General features: G+C 43.6%; 1 protein-coding gene and 1 long non-coding RNA gene across 2 annotated transcripts in view; one reads left to right on the top strand and one right to left on the bottom strand.

The window, feature by feature from the left end:
- Positions 1-17,471, top strand: part of TEAD1 (TEA domain family member 1 (SV40 transcriptional enhancer factor)) — a 150,885-nt gene that overhangs the window by 65,840 nt on the left and 67,574 nt on the right. The window lies entirely within an intron of this gene.
- LOC102250452 lies at positions 14,671-16,464 on the bottom strand. The gene is made up of 3 exons (XR_314033.2): positions 15,789-16,464; positions 15,570-15,623; positions 14,671-15,415 (listed from the first exon to the last, which is right to left on the bottom strand). It is a non-coding gene; the product is annotated as an uncharacterized LOC102250452 (long non-coding RNA).

Genomic DNA, 17,471 nt, shown 5'->3' on the forward strand with positions numbered 1-17,471 from the left:
TCCGCACCCCCCACATCCCCTTCCCCCCGAGAATTGTCAGTCCACTCCCTTTCTATGCCCCTGATTCTATTCTATTCACCAGTTTATTCTGTTCGTCACATTTTTTTTATTCACTTGATTTTTAGATTCACTTGTTGATAGATATGTATTTGTTGTCACTTTGTTGTTGGTCCTTTTTCATAACCTTGAGGGTCTCACATATTTCTCGGAGGTTTCTAGAAGATTCTTGAGTAACCTTATAACCATGGTTTTGAACTCTATATCCATTAGAACTCTTTCCTCCATTTCTTTCATTTGTGACCTGTTTCTTTGTCTCCACATTTTGGCTGTTTCCCTGTGTTGATAGAGTGGCTTTGTGAGGTAGGTGTCCTATAGGGCCCTGTGGCTCAGCCTCCCCAATTACCTGAGGTGGACCCTCTTGGTGAACCCCTTTGTAGGCTGTGTGCACAGTCTTGTTGTAGTTAAGCCTTGATTGCTGTTGGTATCACTAGGAGGGATTGACCTCCAGACCAGTTGGCTGTGAGGACCAGTTGTGTCTACACTGGGAGAACTTCTGTGCTGGAGACACCCTTATGGGGCAGGACTTGCTTCAGTGGGGCTTTGGTGCTCACTGAGTCTGCCCCCTGAGTGTGTCTCTTATGGATCTGAGGTGTTGTAATCTGGATGGTCTCACTCTGAACACTGGGTACACTGGCTCTTGGATATCCAAGGAGGTGCAAAGTCAGCCACTGCCTGAGGCCACCCAGCAGGAGCTACAGAGGGATCTAAAGGGTTCCCCCTCTTGTTTGGGGTTTGGAGGTGCCCAGATTAGGCACAGTTGTGAAGCAATGCAGGCTGCTGACGAGCCTTAGGCCTTCTTTTGGAAGCTCTGGGTCTCTCTGACCCAGCTGCAGTTTGACAGGATTTTAGGCGGAGAAAGGCCAGGCCATTGGTAAGCAAAAGCCTCTGCGCACAGCTTGGGAGGGTTGTAAATTGGGTGGGGCGGGGTCTCAGAGAATCACCAGGGCAGAGCAAACAGCAATGGTTGCCCGTGACCTGCCCTGGATAGGTCCCTGGGTCTCTGTGTCCTGCAGCCCCGTGCAGGAACAATGACCGCTGCAAGCACCTCTGCGAGAAAGCCACCCTCATGGTTCCAGCCCGATGCCAGACAGTCCAGTTTCTCTTTGTATGAGTCTGAGTTCAGAGCAGTTGGGAGCTTGTATCTCCCTCCCGATTGACAAAGACAACAGCGTACCCAGCTGCCAGCCCCTTTCACGCGCACGCCTCCATACCTCCGCTCTTCCGCACCTCTGCACCTCCTACCGGACTCAATGCGCTTTTCTATTTCCTTCTAGCTGTAGAATTTCCACTCAGCCAGCCTTCCCGTGGTTCTGGATGATATTCGTTTTGTCTTTTAGTTGTAGTTTTAATGTGGTTGTGTGCGGCAGCAAGTTCAGGTGTTTACCTATGCCGCCATCTTGGTTGTCCCTCCACATTCAGTTCTTGGCAGCTTGACACAAACAAACTGTTCTGGTAGCCATTTCTTACTCCCCTTTGCCTCCTGTGTGCAGCCCGCCAGTCTCGCTGGTCACCGGGCCTGACATGTGGAGAGGAGTGGAAAGCAGCCTCCTGACAGTGTATGTGATTGTTTGCTCTTTGTGGAAGGAGGGTGTCTGGCAGAGGCTGGAGACCACACTCTGGCTGTTGAGGCCTATGTCGAGGCCGCAGGAGGGCTGGGTGCCTTGGGAGTGCATATGAGCTTCTGTCTTCAGAGGATGGTGCCCTGGGTCATTGTCCTGGGTTTGAGTGCTAGTTCCACTCTTGAAGAGAGAGTTTGTCTGCCTGTGAAACAGATGTATGTAGCCACGGGCACCTCTGAAGGCTGTAGGAACCAATATGGGAGTGTGTGAGAGGGGCTCTGGCCAGTACTGAAGCGGTTCAGTTGATACCCTTGAGAGAGAGAGAGAGAGAGAGAGAGAGAGACACACTCCCTTGAGCCCCTGCTGGCATGGCTAGAGAATGTTATGGAAGGGAGCCCTCTGCAGCTGGGACAGAGACCCTTAGGCACTTACCTCCATCCAGAATGCCAGGGCTCTCCCCAACTTAGTGGAGAGGAAGTCCAGATCAGAAGTGATTCAGAAGTCAAATAAAGGCATAAAATAACCACACTTGAGACTCTTTTTCATGTCATCTCATTTTAGCCCCCAAGAACAGGAAGGATGGAGAGGTTTAGGCAGGTTAGGAAATGTCTCACCCAGTGAAAGAGCGAGGAATTTTTATCTCAAATCCAACCACCCTCTGAGTGTCTCAAAGCACTGTCTGTGTGCATCTGCCCGCCCAGCCACCCACCGGTCCTCCACGTGGGCAAGGCATATGCTTTTTCCTTTCATTTCTTTCAGGAACAGTCACCCAGTGCAGAGCTGGGCCCCGTAATGGCTGCTGACTAAGTGCTTAATGGAGATGTTGCTGCTGATAAACCGCAGTTGACAAGGGAAAGAAGCAAGTGAGCTGGCCAACATCAAAGCTGGTTTTTGTTTATAGATAAGAGTAGGTTTCACTCTGTGGGCTCCAGAGCCCCTGTCCCCAGATCTCAGAGGGGTGGTTCCCTTTAAAATGGAAACTGTCTCCCTCTCCCAGGGAGCTGGGGACAGGCCTGTTGGGGCCAGGAAGTCTTCCTTCTTCCTTCCTTCTGAGACTGCCAGCCACTGCCCTCAGGTGCAATGGAGAACCTTGGGGGAGAGGGAGGGCTCCCAGCTGCCTCCGAAGTAAACAGTCTTGCTCCCACCCCAAATGTAACCACTTGGTGTTTGTTGCTCAAATTTTTTATTCATACTTGAACACCCCATTTAAAATAATTTAGGAAATATGGATATTAAATAGAGGAATCTGTTAAAGAAAAGAGATCTTAGAAATGTAATGGACCTCTTAAGTTGCAAAAATATAAAACACACTTGTAAGGGTGTGTGGTGTGTGTGTGTGTGTGTGTGTGCATTGACCTTCCTCCTCAATTAAAACCTAGCATGGATGTGATGTCATGCCCCTGGTAACAGGTGTGTTCCAGGTGAACAATTCAGCTAAATGTAACCAAGTAATAAGTAGTTTTGACAATTGGGTCATGATTGGACCAGCTTGCAATCTAGGCAGAAGCACAGGGATTTGACATTTTAGAGCAGGGGTAGGGAATGTCTGGCCCTCGGGCCATATAAGGCCTGCGAAATCATTTGGTCTGGCCCTGCCAAGGTATTAGGGGTGAGTTAATTAAATGTTTGACCCAACTTAAATGTTTTTAAGTTGATTTTGTATGGACCATGAATGATGTTATAAATATCTAAATGGCCTTTGGCAGAAAAAAGATTCCCTACCCCTGTTTTAGCTTTGCAGGAGTCCAGGCAGGGTTTAAGCTGAGCAAGCTGGTGACAACTCTGCTGCCCTCTCTTTCTTGGGAGCCCTGACGGCCATTTATCCACTTTTGTGCCAGGCTTTTTTTTTTTTTTAAATCAACCCAATACCATTGCTTCCATGTGGCACCTAGAGCTAGATGGAAGTCAGACTGCTCACCATGCCCTCATCCTCTCTCATTCTAGTGCCTGTGTGACCACAGTCCACCTGGACCTCTGGAAAGCCCCTGTGGGGTTTTGGAAAGCATGCTTGCAATGGTTCTCTCACTTGTGGTCCAGTTTTCAGGACACTTGAGCCAAGGTTGTCAGTCGTTTGCTCCTGGGAACTTCTTTTCTTCTGCATGTCTGTTTTCCAGGGGATTTCAGGGTTGATTCAGCAGTTTAACTCATCCTGCCCCTTTTTTGGTATTCCTAGTGGTTTACAAGCCCCAAAGTAATAGAAAGCATTTGTTAATTAATTAGGGGCATTTCCATGTTGGGCCCCAATCCCAGAGATCAGGAAGATGGTTTTTGGGGTGACCCTTTCTCCTGGTGAGGCTATGGATCGATGCAAGAAAGAGGATAAATTTAATTTGTGCACTCAAGCAAGATTCAAGGTTCTCAGAGTGGAAGGGAGGATTTATACCTTGTGGCTATTCATTTACCACGTATTTTGTGCAAATCTCTGTTGCCAGAGAAAGAAGTATCAAGATGAATAAGACGTGGTTCTTGCTCTTGAGATGCTCACATTTATGGAGGAGACAAAGTTGGACACAGGTCACTACAGTATTACCATGTGAAAGTAGAGAACCGAGAACTAACTGCTGAGCCCCTCCCTATTCAAGATGCCCTCTCTGAGAGCATGGCCGGAGGCCTGCTGGCTTGGAATATGGTTCGTTACCAGATCTGATGGAGGGTCTCCATCGTTGGTGGATGCACAACTAACGAGAAAAGTCTCTGAGTTCACCAGCTGCCCGACCAGCAGAACCTTCTACCAGGCACTCCTTTGGCTCACACAGGGCAGGAGATTTGTTTTTTAAGTCAACTGTTAATGTTCTTGGAATAAAAGGTACTTTGGGATAGGAGTTGTATACTTTCTTTAATCATTTAGAAATTAGCAAATTTTGCTTTTAAGGGAGGCCGGGGTAAACATATGGTGAACAGCAGAAGGGGTATGAATTGCCAACATTTGGGTTTTTTCCATTCTGTTTGCAGAGAGAGACTTCTATGGACATAATTCCCATCTTGTTGATATGTGTACCCTATTTTAGTCAGTTTGCCAGATTTAAACATTTTCCTTCTTTTGTGAGCAGTGTATGCACTCCATCTATCACATTTAATGTATTCAGTGCATGTGAGTGCCGGCCTCTTCAAAACTGTTGACTTCATCATCCCTGTGCTGTCTAGAAATGAGATCTTGATGCCCCCCCTCCCCCCCGCCCAGATGAATTATAAAAAGCTTTTCATAGTAATATAATTGATCCACTGTTGGCCACACTTATAAAAAAAATCAATGTAACGTGTTAATATTTCATGAGTACCCACGTTGCCAGCTCCTTGCAATGGGACCAAACTATAAAGAATGAGAAATGTTTCATAATAGCCCAGCGCATGGACAGTGTGCCAGGAAAGAGAGTTTGGGGTTGACTTGAAAGTTTGCAGTGCAACAGGGCCATTGAAAAACAATCCTCTGACTCATGTCAGATTGTTATAATTATTTAATGCCCACAATGCAGCCTTGTCCCCACGGATTTATACTGGAGAGGTTTCTTACCCACACATTGTGGTTATTAGCAGCAAAGAAAGCGGCGTTTGTTTATAGTGACATGGGGTGTATCTGTATGGCAAAGAAAACACTGCAGATTCTGTCTTCTTATGAAGGAGGCAGGAATTTGGCAGATGACCTGTAGGAAATTGGGAGACATGCTCTCATTACTTTTCATATATGTGGGTGGTTGCACCTAATAACCATTAGACACCTTTTATTTTTTAACCTTTGTCCTAAACTCATTGAGAATGAAATTGCATGCTTACTTTTCATCACACAGCTGATGCACTCCAGAGTGTATCTAGACTTAGAGTCGTCCTGCCTCCATTAAATTTGGGGTTGCAAACATTGTCTCTGGAACCACTGTTAACATTTGTATAAAGAGTGGTGCTTTTTGAACAGTTCTCACATGGCCAGATCTCATTAAGCTCTTCCTAAGGACGCAGGATTTTTTCTTCTTCTTTTTTTTGAGTTAAGGAATGAAAGTTGAGGAAGTAGTGCTTTGGGGCCTCTCTGGGGCCAAGTCTGGTTTGGAGGTCCGTGGTGATGCTAATGACCCAGAGTCAGGGTGTCCAGCTGCTTGGGAGCTGAAAACCCTTTAGGTCCAGGAGGGTCACTCAAGTCCAGCTCCCCAGAACTGCCCTTCTGTCTGTGCCTTCCTGGGCCCTCCCTTCTTCTCTGAGAGGGAACTCTCATAATTGCCTTTTCTGCCAAAGGGGATTCAATATCAATGAGTTTCTCAAGCTTAAAGGGCAACAGGAGACATTGAACCAGAGGAGTGTGAAATTGTCCCAAGGCACTCACAAGCTGGGGTGTGCAGATGCAATTTATAATTGCACCGGAAATACTTGTAACCTTCATCATGCTTAGTGGTAGAAATGAGAAAATCTGTGTGTTAGCTGAGGACTGACCTGGGACCCATAGGAAACAACTGGATCCTCTTAAGTTTTGCAAGAGAACTACAAATAGAAAGCAGACCCAGAAAATAGAGTTTAATGTAAATAGATTTTGAACCCCAAATTAACACTCATGCTTACTCATGGTATGTTCAGGTTTTTTTTCCTCCTATTTCTTTTCTTTTTTTTGTTTTGTTAATCCTCACCTGAGAATATTTTTTCATTGATTTTTAGAGAGAGTGGAAGGGAGGGGGAGAGACACACAGAGAGAGAAACATCGATGTGAGAGAGACACAGAGAGAGAAACATTGATGTGAAAGAGACACATCAGTTGGTTGCTTTCCACATGAGCCCCAACCAGGGTCAGAGATCAAGCCTGCAACCAAGTATGTACCCTTGACTGGAATCAAACCCAGGACTCTTCAGTCTGCAGGCCCACGCTCTATCCACTGAGCCAAACTGGCTAGGGCTTTTATGCTATTTCTGGCTCAACGGGAAGTCTGGGAGATCTATAGAAATTCAGGGGCACTGTTGATGGTTTATGGAGCCTGGAGAACCTAAATTTTGGAAATAACTTGTTCTGGGAAACCTGAAAATATGTTGACTGAAATACAGATGTGGGGTATTGAGGGTGATAACAAATTATGAGCCAGTTAAGGGAAAGGTTTGCATTTCAGCATCTTCCTCTTGTACCAGGGGCAGAGAGGCTACATGGTCCATTATCGCTGGTAGGAAACCCTGAGGTGCTTTTGTAGAGGAGATTACTTTTTTAATTTGAAAAAAACCTCTAGGTAAATATTCACTTTATAATCTTTTGTTTATGTCTTACACACTTTGATATATGCCTCTTATATTTTACAGTATAAAAAATGTTTAAGAAGCAATCTTATTTTGCCATCTATTGGCCCAGTTTTAAACTATTTGAAATGATGGGTTAAAAACATGTTGTTATTGTTTCACAGACAACTAAGTGGCTTATTGATTTTCATATGATAAACAGACAAAAACTTTGTTTTCTTCCCCCAATTGTGAGCTCTTTGAGGGTAGGGACAGTTTCTCTTACTTCCTGGGTTTGAGGCGGAGGAACTGAGTGAGCAGGAACTTGGTGGTTGGAGCTCAGGGCCTGTGCAGGCAGGAGAGAAAGTAGGAGGTGAAGGGGGGGAGGGGGGGCGAGTGTTAGGTATAGGAGGGTACTGTGTGCCATACTGTGGAGTGTAATTTCCTCCATTAATGCAGAGCCAGATGGCAAATGGTACATTAGTTGGTATGACATGGTCCGGTTTGAATGAAGTATGCTCAGGGCTCTTGCCCTACAGTAATTTTCTGCAACCCACAGGACACTGCTGTTCTGAGGAATGGAGAGTGGCTTCATTCTTACGGCAACATCATGGCTGTATAGCCTAAGAGCATAGGCACCCCCTGCCCCCACCCACCCACGGGCCATCCAAAGCCATGTCTCTAACAGCACTTTGTCTCCTAAGAAGAAAGGCGTAGTTCTTCTTCCTTTCTTCCTCTCGTCCTCCTTCTCACCCAAACCGTGATCTCAGACCTTAGGAGTTACAAGTCAGTCATGTCATGGAGCTTCTATGAGATCAGTTGTCTACATTGGGGATGCAATCAAAATACCCTAAAAGAAGCCTTTGGAGTAGGAACTTGTCAGGGTCATGAGACATGCTTGGGTCGAGAGAGGAAATGTGATTACATGAAGAAGAAAAAAAGTAGAATACAAAGTTGCGCCTATTTCACAATGATGGCTACTGTTACAGGGGGCAAAGGCCAGAAGGGGACCCAGACCAATGAAAACCATTGGCTTGTAAGGGCTGTGGGATAGTGAGTGCTGGTTTCCCAAAATAAAATAAGTCCATTATGATCATGATTGGGGGGGGGGGCACTGATGTACATTAATTTAAAGAAATAAAATGTGAATAACATGGCAAGAGCAACTCAGAAAGTCAGGCTAGGAACCCAGGAAGATATACTGTACCAGTCTCTCCAAGGCTGATGGCAGAAAGGGCTTGGGGACAAGGGAAGTGTTTGCATCTGGTTATGGGCTGGGTGCCTCTCGGAGTGCTTTGTTTAGTCTTTGCCTTGGCCTCTCTACTAGCCAGTCTGCCCTTAAACCAGGGGGAGCAAACTCCTGATGCTGTCCAGGGCTTCCAGAAGCAGAGGCCTCTTCCCAGTTTGTCCACTTCTCTGTTGCTGCCCAAAGCTGGATTCTGTGTGGGGTGACTCTCTCAAGGCCCTGGTGTGATGAGCCGTTGAGTAGAGCTGTGTGAAGTAACACTCAGTGCTTTAGGAGCACAAGGCACCTTGAGCAGTGATTTGCTGTTTTATATGTGAAAACAAGAATCTAGATTTTTGGGTTCTGGTCCCAGTTTCCTCATTTTCTTGCCCTGTGATCCTGGTTTATTCTTGAAACCTTTAGAAAATGTTAAAGCTGTATTCACCTGTGAGAATATTTTTACTCATCACCTCATCTTATCAGAATGCAGACATAGAGGGAAGTTAACCTCTTTAGTTTAAAGTTTAGTTTCTTCAGTAAAATGGGAACATAACTGAGGCCTTCACTGGGAGTTTCCTCAGTGTGCAAATGGAATTGAGAACCTCATCTGTATGTTTGTGGAGTACTTAGACTGTGTTTGGGATGGAAGGTTGCCTCCTGTCTTGTGAGAAATCTTCAGTGGATGGGGAGTGCTAGATTTGGAACAGTCATCTGCATCCTACAATAGGGTGGCCTCTGAATGGATGCCACCCATCCCATTTCATTCATAGCTTATCTCTTTGGATTCCATTTGGCCATGTGGGTTGGAATTGTAGTTATGAGTGGATTATTTTTCCATAGTGTGTCAGAACTGTGTCACTAAAGACATGAAGCTAGTAAACAGTGTGGGAATCCTAGCAGATGAGCTGGGAGCATTGATACTGTAAATTTTTACTCAAGGCTGAGTTCGATTCACATAACAGGAAATCCCTGTTTCATGTGGGAGAGGAGATAGCACAGCCCCAGGGAGACCAATGAGGATCCAAAGCCCTGGCTTCGGATCTGCCACACACTGGTTCTGTGATGTCCACCTAGTTGGCTCACCCCTTTGCAGCTCAGGTTTTTCATCTAATAAATGTAATTACAAAATAGTATCAAAAGAAAACAAGATAAGGTGTTTGCAGTTAACTTCTATGATAGGGAAAATACTTTGGGGCATAAGAATCTTAATGGTTTCATATGTGTGCTATCTCAAGTCTGTTTGGGCTGCTATAACAAAACACCATAGTGTTTTATATACAACAGAAACTTATTTCTCACAGATATGGAAGGTAGAAGTCCAAGGTCAAGGCACTGGCAGATTCAGTGTGTCTTGCAGAGGCCAGCTTTCTGGTTTAGAGTTGGCTGTCTTCTCTCTGTGTCTTCACAGGGCACAGGGCACAGGGGAGCACTATTATCTCTTCAGCTCCTCATAAGGGCACTGTTCTCATTCATGAGGACTCCACCCTCATGATAATCACCTCTCAAAGGCCCCACCTTCAAATACCATGACAGTAAGGATTAGGGCTCACTGTATGAATTTGAGGGAGGGCACAAACATTTAGTTGTAGTATGTACATTGAGGAAACAATATTCATAAATTCTATCATCGTAACAATCTATACTAATAAAGCATAATATGCCAATTGACCCAACAGCCAAACAGCAGAATGACTGTCCAGACAACCTTCCAGACAACCTTCCGGACGAAGCCGGGGCTGCGAAGGCCTACTCTTGCACAAATTTCATGCATTGGGCCTCTAGTATTTTTATAACTTTACTAGAGGCCCGATGCACGAAATATGTGCAAGACTAGGGTCTTCCTTTCCCCAGCTGCTGGCACCGGCTTTCCTCCTGCACCCGGGACGTGGGCTTCCCTCCCAGACCTGGGCTTCCCTCGCAGCTCCGGCTTCATCCAGAAGGTCGTCCGGATGAACATCCGGTCTAATTAGCGTATTATGGTTTTATTATTATAGATATAGATAAACTTGTTTTGATTCTCACAATTAACATATGAGATAGGTACTATCATTTTCCTGTTTAATAGTGTGGGGAAACTGAGGGACCCTGGAAGTCAAGTCCCAAATCTAGTAAGTAGAAAAGCTGGGATTTGAACCCATGTAGTCTGGCTCCAGAATCCCTCCTCTTAACCACTCTACCAGTGTTCCAATAAATAAGCACAAATATGCTGGGAATAATATTCCCCACTAGATGTATTCTCATTCATTTGGCAACATGCAAAATTTGTGTGCCACACTGAAAGGAAACTAGGGTTGGGAAACGGAGCCCAAGATAAGGAGTTCCATGTTCAGTGGAACCTCAGTGCTCAGGGGATGCTTGGTGGTAGCTCTCCTTCTGAGCAGTGCCCAAGTTACATGTTGAGCCTCATGGAGACTGGCTGTTAATTCTTAGGGAACTCATGCTCTCTGGGACTTGAGGAACTGTGCCTTTGCATACCAGTGATATCACACACCACAGTTCACACTGCTTTGTCTTGATCTAGATGCAGACATCATTCCTTTCTATACAATATATAAGTCTGCCCCCTGGCTTTTCCAGTGTACACACACACACACACACACACACACACACACACACCACCCCTTTCTTACTGATTACAGCAAATGATGTGGAACTCTGAACTACCAGCTTTTCTGGAGGGTAAGGACTTTCCTCTTTTGACTCCATGGTGCTACAGACATCAAAAATGCTCAATTGAAGCCTGTTGAAAAGGTGAAAAATGGCTTTGTAGAAAGTGCCCAGATCTGTTTTCATGTATTTTTTATCAACCTGTGTGGGACCTATAGCCAGATACTAATTGGCTGAGAATTGGTAAAGTGTGTCACTGTGCACACCTGAGTGGGCACATTCTCTCTCTTGACCTCCCTCCTCTGTCTTCCTCCCTCCCATTTATATCCTCTTCTGCTCTTTCTCTCTTTCTCTCCTTCTCTCCTTCCTTCTTTGCACATCCTCCTCCTTTTTCTCCTTCTTTTCTCTTTAACCGCTCTGCCTCACCTGTAGAGGAACTGGAGGTCTAGTTTCTCACACACTGTGGTTCTCTATCTTTAAAAATAGAAGGAACCTCTCTCACAAGTGTAGAACAATTATTGAAATAATTATCTTGAAGGAACCATCCCATGCCCGGTGCACATACCCATAGCGAGGTGTAGGCATTGTAGAAGGTAGGTGGTATGCTGTGTCTACCCTGTCACATCCTTCCCAGGTGAGAGCTCAGATAATTTATTCTAAGCTTTCCATCTTCAGCTTCTCCACAGGAGTCCAGTGGAAGATGGTAGGACGGAGGCCTTGTCTGCAAAGTGTGTCTACTGGGAGGAGGACAAAGAAGGCATAGAGTTGGAGAAGGCCAATGCTGTTTTCAGGGACTGGGGCTCAGGGTTGTCCTGGTGCACATCCACCCTGCTCTTCCCGGCTAAGCAGAGGCCCAAGAGCTTTCCCCAGCCATGCTGCCTTGCAGAATGGTGTGCAGTAGAGCTCTGCTAAAGGAACTTATAGGAACTTACATCCTTATTCTGACATCAATGTGGTTGCACAGATAAAATTAGCATCTGTATTAGTAACGCCCGACCCCAAGAACCACGCAATTATCTCATGATTTTATTTAATGATTGTGCTCTTTTCAAAGCTCGTTGGGGTAATAATCTTCAGAGCATGTCCTGATTACATGTTGTACAGGCTCCATAACAAGTGAACTAAAAGGGCAATTCAAATCTAGCTCCAATTTAATTTCTAGCTTTTTCATTTCAAGACAACATTCTTCGTAGGTAATTTGTCCAGCATTTTGTTTTACATATGTCAGTGTTTACTCTTTTTTATAGTTTCCGTTCCCCCAGCACATCTCGTCTTTGATGGGAGCAGTGAAGATGAGAGAGCAGCTGTCCTGGATCTCCTTCACCTTGTTAATCAGGTCATCTCTCGAGCTCTATAGGAAATGTTTACTGTCTAATAAGACTGTGCAGGACTTGTGTGTAGAGCCTCAAGGTCCTTTCTAAATGGAAGGACAATTGCAGACACTTGTTAGCTGTGAGACCTTGGGCAGTCTACTTGACTTCTGAGCTCTGATATTCTTGCCTATGCAATGTTCCCACTTTATAGGCAAGGCCTGCTTCACAAAGTCTTGCTCAAGTGAGGTAATTCTGTGAGAAGTGTCTGGTCCATAGAGGCATTTGAAAGTCATTTTCTGGGTCTGTGTAGATGCCAGGTGTTCCCAGGTTGCTTCATAGTTGGGGATGCTGGGAACCTCCTAGGAAACCCTGGCCTCTTCGTGTTTTCTCTAGTTGAGAAGTGCAGGAGGGAGGGGAGAGCAAGTACTTCTGTGACAGCTAATTTACATCCTTCAGACCACTGTGATAGTAGACCAAGCTACGTATGGGAAAGGTGCAAGGCCGGGACATGCCACATTCATTGTGTAAAACACTAGTATTAGGGGACAACATGGGATATGTCCAGTGTCAGACTTTCTTGTCCAAAACAGCGTTAGCAGAGCACAGGAGAAGGACACCTTTGGCACTTATGATGTAACAGGCACAGGAGCCACAGAGGTGAGAGTGACAGTTGTTGGGAGGTGCAGGGGGTTTGTGAGAACTGGGGAAGGGAACTAAAGAGTAATCGTCCATAAAATGTGGTAAATATGTAAATGGAGGTAAGCAAAGGGTTCTGGAGGAGCACCCAAGGGTTGCCAGTTTTCCTTCCAGCAGATGGAGGTCCGGCTGCCCCACCTGAAACAAATATTTACTTTATATTTTAGGGAAACTAATTTTGGCTTTTAACCTCTCTGAGATACTGAAAAAAATGAGAACTTTGTAAAATTAGGAAAATATTTTTAAGTTTGTGGGTTCTAGTTCTGCCCATACCTACTTCATTAATTTTCTTTCTCTGCCTAGATTTTAAATTCTTTGAGCGAGACTTATATTTTTTAATTTATTTTCTATGAAATCCTCACTTGTAATGTCTGGTTTGTTTATTCATTCATTCGTCTTACTAGATTTATTGCACTGTGCGATAGAATCCACAAATTACCACCAACTAAATGTGCACTCTGGGCACTGAGTTCTATATACAGTAGGTATTCAGTTATTGCAGACTCGTCTAATAGTGTAAACAGTAGTCATTCGAGGCAGGTGCTGTGTAGAGGCTGGAAACTGTAGAGGATCAAGTGTGAGGGTGAGTCAGAGCTGGCAGTTGTGTCAAATATTTGGGTTCTGAACACCCATTTATGCCTCTTGCTGGGGCATCTACGTTTTCAACTTTCAGAGAAAACAAGGTCTTTGGAACCAGTGTGTTCTTTCAAACACTGCTGGATGCTGCCTGATTGTTTCCATTCTGGAACCAAGTTTTTTTTTTCTTTCTTTTCTTTTTTTTAAAGAAGTCTGGCTGCTTTGTTAAGATAAGAGACTGTTGTGTGAAAATTGCTGACTGAGAGCTCCCATTGAAGGCTCCTTCCCTTCCAGACCCCTGCACAGTTCACCCCCGCTGGCTCAAGTGGTGATGGGGGAGAGGGTTTGGGCCAGACTGCTGGAGCTTCTTTTCCCCCAGTCCTTCTCAGTCCTGGACTGTGGGGTGAGCAGGAGGTGGAGAGAGTTGGTGGGGCCAGGCCCTGGCCTTGCAGAGCCATGCTCACCTGGAGGCTCTTCAGCAGCTGGCAGTGATGTCACTGCCTCCTGGATTTGCTGCCCGTTTGCCTTCCTTTATGTCACCTTCTTTCCACTTTACACAATCCTTACATGAGGATTTGTTTATGTATTTAGTTTTTAATCACTTTATATGTTTTATCTATTAGATGACATTTTTGGTTCTGTTCTTAATGTAAAACACTTTTAAGTTTGTATGTTCTTTATTTGTGTGTGAACAGTACTAGAAAATATGCAGCTCTGTTTTGTTAAGTCTTCAGGAAAGATAATAGCATGAGTAGAATACTTTGTGCAAATTATGAATGTGCCTTCCTCTCCTAAGATCTGGAACAAGGCAGAGGTGTCCACCCTTGTCACCTCTATTCAAAATTGCACTGCAGGTTAAGACATTAAAGGCACCCTGATTGTAAAGGAAGAAGTAAAACTGTCTTTATTTGCAGGTGAATTGGGCCTGCATATAGAATATCTTAGGGAATACACACACACACACACACACACACACACACACACACACACACACATCACAAACCTATTACAACTAATAAGTTCAAACTTATGACATATGAGATCAATATAAAAAAATCAATTGTATATACTAGCAAAAGAAATCTGAAAATGAAATTACGGAAACAATTTCATTAAGAATAGCATCAAAATAAAATTCTCAGGAATAAACTTCAAAAATAAATGTAAGATTTGCACACTGGAAACTGTAAAACATTTTTGAGAACAAGTAAAAATCTAAATAAATGGAGCGGTATTTCATGTTTGTAGATTGGAAGACTCAATATTGTTAATTCTCCCCGAATTGATTTATAGAATCCCTATAAAAAATCCCAGCATGCTTTTCTGGGTAGAAATTGACAAGCTCTTCCTAACATTTATACAGAAATGCAGAGAACCCAGAATAAAGAAAACAATTTTGAAGAAGAAGAAAATAGAGAATTATACTTTTGGGCTTCAAAACTTACTACAAAGCTATAGTAATTAAGATGGTGTGTTACTGGTGTAAAGATAGATCAATGGTACTGAGTTGAGAGTCTAGAAATAAGCCATTACATTTATTGTCAATTGATTTTTCTGTAAAGGTGCCAAAGAAATTTAATAGAGAAAAGGTAGTCTTTTCACCAAATAGTGCTAGGACAATTGGATATCCACATGCCAAAAAATAAAATAAAATAAAAATCAATTCAAACCCGTACCTCACACTATACACAGAAATTACTAACTCAAAATGGATTGTAGACCTAAATGTAAAAATTGATACTAATCATCTAGAAAAAAAGTATAGTAGAAAATCTTCATGACCTTGGGTTAAGCAAAGAGTTCTTAGATATGAAACCAGAAGCACACCATGCCAAACTACTTTCCAGAAGGTTTAATAGCTATTCACTTGAGATCATCTCAATATACCCTTGCTAGCACTGATGATTGTCTTTTTACAATCTTGACTCACGCAGTGGGTGAGAAGTAAACACATTATTGAACTATATTGTCTTGTTCATAGTAAGGTTGAATTTTTAAATTTGATTAACCATTTGAAATATTACAACTTTTTGGGCTATTCTAGATCTGTGTCCTATCCTTTCCCAACCTACAAAACCTTTTGAGAGAAGATGTTTCCTTGAAGAACACAAGTCTGTAGGGCTTATTTGTTGAATTATACTTTTCTTGTCAACTGTGGGTCTAATGGGCATGACCATGGTAGATCCATTGTATCTTTTGTCCTGCAAAAAAAAAAAATAGTGTGAGTGACAAAATTTCAAGAAATGAGCAGCAGAATAGGAAGTGGACATAGGCCAGACTATTACAGGAATCAGGTGTGATAAAAAATTGTGTTGGTTCAAACTGCTTGGGTCCCAATTATGGTTTACTTCTTACCAGCTGTGCAGACCGTAGGCCCGTTATTTAACTTCATCAATTCCTTAACTTCATCTGCAAAATGGAGGTAGGAAAATTACTTCTCTCTTAAGGTTGTTTTGAACATAAAATGAAATACTGTATCTCATTTATTTCATCAAATTAAATAAGGTTTAGCACTGTATCTGGCATATATTAACTCATTATTAATTAAAATTGTTATAGATTGGATTCAGGTACCTGGACTTGGAGCTTGGACCATTGAGCTTCCTGAAGGGGGTTCTTCCAGGCATTCCATGTAGTAGTCTCTTCTTTTTCAAGTACAGATCAATTGAAAGGTGGGGAGCAAGGTCTTTTTGTTACTCCAGACATGATTTCCTTTGGGGCTGCTCTGCTCCCCATGGTTTGAATTCATAGAGGAACTAAAGGACAGGAGGGAATTTCTCTCAACTCTCTGACTCCGAGAATACCGCTGGGTGCTGGTGAGATGCCACTCATCAATTCTGTTGTTATTGTTTTTAGAGCTGTAAGCCTTCTGGATAGAATCCAGTGGATTATCTTGAGGCAGAAGAATTAAATGAGGTGAAGGAAAAGCATTTAGACTTTATTATTGCATTTATATAAAAGCGAACTTTGCCTGATCTTGCTTTAGCCCTAAATTTACATAGTTTGCCTCTATCTAGCCTGAGAGTGCTTTGCAGGCAGGAACTTTGCACCTTTTAATTCTCTGCATCTCCTAGGCACCTGCCTCACTGCTGAGCAAACATTAAGCATTCAGGAAATTCCGGGAATGTGCCTGGTATTTTCTGAGTTTCCAAATAGACAAAGTTAAGGAATCATACTTCTGTCAAATGACAGCCATACACATATTCTCATTTCGTACCCTCAACCATCTTTGGAGGGAGGATCAAAGAATGAGAGCACATATTATCCTTATTTTACAAGTAGAAAAATTAATAAGTAAATCACTTGCTAAAAATGATATCACTCTTAAGAGGGAGAGCAGAGACTTGCACTCAGTTCTGCTGACTCTAGCCCATAAAGTCATTCTGTTGCTTTCTACTGCTTACGTTGCAGATTGTCACATGCATCAGATATCGTCATTTCAGTGGGTTTTGTCCTAGTGATAGACCATGCATCCTACTTGCCTATTTTTAGGTTTGCAGGAGGAAGGAAAAAGTTTTGTCATCTTCAGTATATTGGAGAATGAAAAAAAAAATCCTAGGAGCAAAGGTATTGACTCCTGGCCCTCCCCACCCCAACTCTGAATAAACGGTTATGGTTTATGGATTCATATCGTATTTTGCCCTTTGTGCCAGGACAGCTCAAATGGATGCGTTTGTCACCACCCCTCCTCTTTTGGCAGGAGTTGTTGTCTCTCTAGCCAATGAGAAAATGACATTTCCTGGTAATGCAAAGTAGCAGTTGGCGAAAAGTTAGAAGAGAAATTGTGTGTGTGTGTGTGTGTGTGTGTGTGTGTGTGTGTGTGTGTGTGTGTGGTGTGTTCATGAATAAGAAATGGCCACAGTGGAGCCAGTTGTTGGTTTATTTGGCTGAAGAATGTATTTGCTTGCATTATGATTGTCACTAAAGATCTTTAAAAACCCCAGCTTGACTCTGGAGGGCCACGGGGGCTGCCTGCACTGCTCCAGGATGGAGATCTCTTCCTGGTGGACACTTGATTTACAAGTGCACTAATTATTCATTCTTCCTCCTTGCAGCCTGCTGAAACAATCGCCGGGCCGGGCTTGTTTGGTGCACAGTGTGGCGTCGGACAGCAGGCCTTTTTATGTAACTGATGGTGCTGTATGTTCATATTGTTCTTTATGTACTTATTTTATAGCTTATGCAGCAGACATTTGAGTCAATTAGCTTCTTGTCTTGCAAACTGGGCACTGCTGTTCTAGAACCAAGTGAGAAGGG

The sequence above is a fragment of the Myotis brandtii genome, unplaced genomic scaffold, assembly GCF_000412655.1.
Source record: "Myotis brandtii unplaced genomic scaffold, ASM41265v1 scaffold422, whole genome shotgun sequence".
Classification (NCBI taxonomy): domain Eukaryota; kingdom Metazoa; phylum Chordata; class Mammalia; order Chiroptera; family Vespertilionidae; genus Myotis; species Myotis brandtii.